Genomic DNA, 5,182 nt, shown 5'->3' with positions numbered 1-5,182 from the left:
AAATAGCCATAACTGTGCATTAATCAAAAGTGAAAAATCAAATGTCAACAGAAATACCATCTCTTTGCTACCCACCTATAGTTTATTCAGAAAAGTTTAGGGAGGAGCTGAAAACAAATGCTTTAGGGGCTTTGCATACATATGATGTATTTCTCAAGTGTGGCAATGTGAATTTGAAGAAGGTGCTTGAAAAACCCATCTGAGTGACATGTTATGTTGTATCAATGCTTTTAATATCCAGACTGTTGACCTCATACATTTATGATGTATGTGGTCAAACAGTAGTGCAGAGAGCTGATGGGAATGACTAATAATTCCAGTGGAATCATTACAGCATAATGGTGTCAACATGTACTGCTGGGAGACTCTTAATCCTTGGAACATTAATATTACACTGGATGTGACCATTGCATGTCAAGACATACCATAAACCTGGTGTGATACTCGTCACTGCAACCAAAAGACACAAGGTTGTGATAATTTCCAAGTGATCATCCTCGTGTTTTGATATTATTTGGCTAATATTAAATACCATTTAGATACAGAGAAATAGTAATAGCACACACACAGTTAGCTGAGAACTTGAGTGTGAAACTCAGGAGTGCTGATGAGCATTTACACAGACTGAAATAATTTGTGCAAGCAATGGTTTAATTCAAAAGAAGCTGGGTTAAATATAGCTAGTCATATCAAAAGTTGTGCTGTGCTACCAAAAACCCCCATACACTATGAATTTTTACAGTGTCTGTGGGTTACACAGATGGCAGTGAGCATTGTGTCAGATCTGACACCATACAGGTTGAGAATGCCCAGGTGACATTTTAAAAGGTCCCCAAAACTCCCGTTTGTCATCCATGTGGGAAACAAAAGACCTTTAAATCCTGACCCAGCCCTACTGGTAGACTGTGGGTACATGCAATGGTAAATGCTGGACTGCAGATTTATGGCCTCTGTGTGCAGTACTCCCCCAGTGTTGGAATGAGCCCCTAGCAGACCTTCACTGCCATAGGAGTGGGGGAATGAAGATGCACAACAACAGATCTGGCTCTCAGGACTTACCTGCTGAAGCCCCAAACAACTGCAGCTACTGCTGCTTTGAAGTAGAGTTTTGGGGTGCTCAACACAGATATAAAGCAGGCACTTCCTGTGCTTATTTTCTATGACTTTCTGTCGTGGTACCTCAGAGGTAAGCCTGAAGTAATCCCAGCAGCTTCAGTGTAGTTGCTTTAGATTTATACCCATATAAACAGGAGCCCTATTTGCCCATTGTTTCTAAAATACGAGGTTTCTCTTCCGTATCAAACTTCAGCGACTTATTTTATATTCCCTTACATCACGTTTTATCACAGATAATCCAGGAATATTGTTTCTCTGAGTAATAAAATTGTTCTTTAGTGCATGACCAGAGTAAAGGATATTGTGTCTTTTAGACATCACGTATAGACAAGAAGATATAAATGAGAGTTAATAACCATCAAATGTGTCTATTTCCTTTTCCTATAAATTAGAGCATGCTTTCCTACTGAATTTTGCAAGAAGGAAAACAGACTCCCTCCTGCTGATGTGAGGAAGCAATGCTAAATCTCCCTAAAGATTCACTCTGGCTTCTTACAGCTGTATGTTAGTACCTTTTTATATGCAATTTTACTTCATTTAGTCTTTAAGGTTGTGCCTGAGGTTAGTTTAAAAGGTTAGTTAAATGTTAATGGATGTTAATGCTGCAATTAAATTGTTAAATCAATTGAAAACTGTGGCTCCATCTCTATCTGTGTTAGTGCCGGCCTGAGTTGCATTGGCGTATAAATTAAAAGCTGTAAATCTAGTGAAGTCTAATTAGAGACCAAATTTCTCATTTATCTTATTTTCACAGGACTGTAAGCACTGATAGATAATCAACGAAGGGCTAAAACTTTTTAACATTAAAAAACTATTTTATCTATTTCAGGACTCAGGTGACTGATTATAATTCAGATCCAATTACTGTAAAAGGTCATATGTGAAATGAAGTTCTTACAGACACTACAAGTTTTATTTTACAAGTTTGCATACACTGCTGCACCACCTACATCCCAAAAAGCAAAAGTAAATACACTGAACAAGATTATATAAAAACGCTCTTCAATTAGCCTCCCTCATGTAACCCTTTGAAGTTTGTGATTTTAATACATGAGCACATCCAGTGTTCAATCCTACAGCACATGCTTAAGCTTCCCAGGTTATGTGTGTGCATAAGACTCTTGTTGGTTCTTGCCTTCTGTGAGTAAAGGTAATTAGCAACATGCTTAAATACATTCGCCATAGATAGAGCGATACAAATTCTTGAATTTGTGAGAATGGTTATTTCCATTGTTATGCTTAAATTAACTACTGGCAACCTGCCACTTAGGAAAAAGAAAGGAAAAAAACCCCAGGCTGTTTTATCCACTAAGGTCTTGAGGAAAAGGAAATACCGATCTTAATCCAACTTGCAGTGCCCCAGTTTTGAGGGTGTTTTCATGCAATAAAAACACATGCTACTTAATGTTAGTTCCTCCAAAGTTAAAAGTGAGATTTAATCATGCTGCTTCTGTTGGCTTATTTTTCCAACACCCCCTGTGATTCTCCGAAGTGTAGATCTTAAAGCTGCAAAAAGGCCAACAACAGATTGCAGCATGAGCATAGGGAGCAGCATCAAGACTCATTAGTTTACAAATAAACCACAAGACAAATGTTTAAAATGTTTGTAGGTTCCAAATCACAGTTCTAAAATTGCATCCTTTTGGTCATGTAGGAGTGTTAGAAATGTTACAGTTTTACATGTTAATTTCTTTTTTAGTGACTGTTCCTGGAGCACTTGAGGAAACATGTTTTGCTTTGGGAAATAAAAGGGAAAAAAAAAATCCTCTGTCCTAACCAATTAAGACATCACAGAAAGAAGTCATGAGCTCGGATTCTGCTAGAAGGCCTTCTTCCAAAGAAGTGTCAACTCATGTCCTTTCTAGTGACTTCAGCTAAATTTCAACATTTATTAAAACACAAAAAGAGATCAAATCTGAAAGTGAATTGCCGAGTAGCTTGAATGTTCTAAACTTTTCTCTCTCCTAATTTTGTCACAAATTCAGGTCTTCTAAAAACATCTCGGCTGCAGACTCTGTAGGAAAAATGCTGTCGTGTTGAGTGTCCCCTACAGCAAATGAAAAAGGATGTTCTGGTTTTATTCTAAAAGGTGCACAAATTTCCTGACTGTCTTTTCTTTCCTGTTTGCATCAGTTTCAGTATTCACAGATTTGATATGTCACATTGCACCTCCCAAAAAAGTTGAATGTTGAACAGTCAAATATCCACAAGAATACCTTGTGGATATTTAGTAGATAATAGTACAAAACCTGTTGTTTTCTACTATTTTGTTATATAGTGCTTTTCCAATTATTTTGGTACGTGATTAGTTAATATTTCAGATAATTATTATTATTTAACTATTTTTTTGTCACAGAGGTTCTGCATCTTCATAAGAAATGGATAGGACCATTGCTAACAGAGATCATAAATCACTTCTACTAAAAGTACTCTCTTTAAAATTGTAACTTGCTTTCCTTTCACTTCCTTGGTAAGAAAAGACAGCAAGGAATGATAATTCTTTTTACTAAGTGCTCAGAGTAGTAAATAGTTGCCTTATAGCAAGATGTAATGTCATAAAGCAGGATATAAAAATAATAATAGTTAATCATTAAATAGCATGTTTCATCCACAGAAAATGGAGCTCTTAGAAAAGATGGCTAAATAGCATTATCCATTTCCTTAATCCATCTCCTTTCCTTAATAATGATTTGATAAAATGGAAGCCAACTTTATCTCACCTTGAAAATAATAGTCTAGTTATACCAAACTTTCTCTACTACTTTCTAAACAACAATGCTAAATTTCAATAAATATTTGAGGGAAAGTCACAGTCCTTTAAGTGAAGGAAGGAACAACACAGATACAACTAAATTCATTGTTGAGTCAATGATTAATTGAATTATAAAAGAGAAGCTGAAGTTAACACAAGAATGGGAGAGATCTAAGTGTTTTTCCATTGTAGATCTGAGGCCTGTTGAATCCACAGGGAATACTCTTAGTCCTCTCAGAACTTGTGGTCTGGAAAGTTTCCTCACAGGCCAATTGACTTGTCCAGGGAGATTTTAACTGCTGATAAAATACTGGCCTTATAGATGGGCTTCTTAAATGGGGTATGGAAAAGAAGAGATACTGTCTTTGGGAAGTTGATCGGCTGATTTGAATCCCGGCATTCATCAGCTGAGGTGATCACGAAATCGAGAACGTAGGACAAATTCTAGAGTTATACATTTTCCCTACCAACTTCTGCTTTGCATGTTTGATGGTAGATTTACAGCAAGGAGAAATATCTGAAGCTAAACAGTATTTTGGCATAGAACAATTTTGTGTGAACTCACTCTGATGGGTGTTTCTGTAGAACTTGAACATTACCTGCAGATGAAAGAAGACTTTCTTTATCCATTGTTCTCATCTTGTTGACTTCCATTACTGCTCTTGCTTGTGTTTTGGGAGGCAGAGGAGTTCTCATCTTGCGTTATGTGCCTTTGCTGTGCCATGTCATTTCTGGACAGAACAAAAGTATTCCAGCATTGTTCTGTGGACCCAGCAGAAGAAGAGCAAAATTTGGAGCAGCTGGGAAAAGGACTTACCATGTCCACTATTTCAAACTTTATTTTTCTAGTTCTGTTCTGATTAAGTACCAAGCTGCTGCTACTTGAAAGCTTCTCTTTGTCAGATTGAGTCTCCCTGTCCTGTAACTCAGACACAGAAACCTTCCTTTGATTTTTGTAGCCCACAAAGAGTTCTCCAAGAAATCTTTTCTTTCCTTTCTCTTTTCATAGATAAACGAAAAGATTTATATCATAGATTTTTCTATAGATAGAAGTAGAAAATAGATTCCACATAGATTTTGGTGTGTGAAACGCTGAAGAGATGCCTTGATTTTGTGAGTGGGTCAGATGTTGCTCTTGGTCTGTCTGTTTTCATGGCTGTGGTGCATATTGCTTGACATTTGGGGGACAGGTGTTACATACCTGCGTGAGTGACATGGTTTTATCAGTTTTACTTGTGACAGTGAGCGGCTACTTCCCCTGGGCCGGTGCAGGTGTCAGTGCTGCTTCAGGGAACTAGAAGTGGGAAAATTTCT

General features: G+C 37.2%; 1 long non-coding RNA gene across 1 annotated transcript; it reads left to right on the top strand.

Annotated features, from left to right (window-relative positions):
- Positions 1-343: 343 nt before the first annotated feature.
- On the top strand, positions 344-2,927 carry LOC113947576. Its single transcript, XR_003527808.1, has 3 exons — positions 344-470; positions 1,509-1,616; positions 2,816-2,927. It is a non-coding gene; the product is annotated as an uncharacterized LOC113947576 (long non-coding RNA).
- Positions 2,928-5,182: the final 2,255 nt, after the last annotated feature.

The sequence above is a fragment of the Corapipo altera genome, unplaced genomic scaffold, assembly GCF_003945725.1.
Source record: "Corapipo altera isolate COAL_440 unplaced genomic scaffold, ASM394572v1 50, whole genome shotgun sequence".
Lineage (NCBI taxonomy): Eukaryota > Metazoa > Chordata > Aves > Passeriformes > Pipridae > Corapipo > Corapipo altera.
The sequence above is the reverse complement of the archived record's forward strand: the minus strand, read 5'-3'. Positions and strand labels throughout refer to the sequence as shown.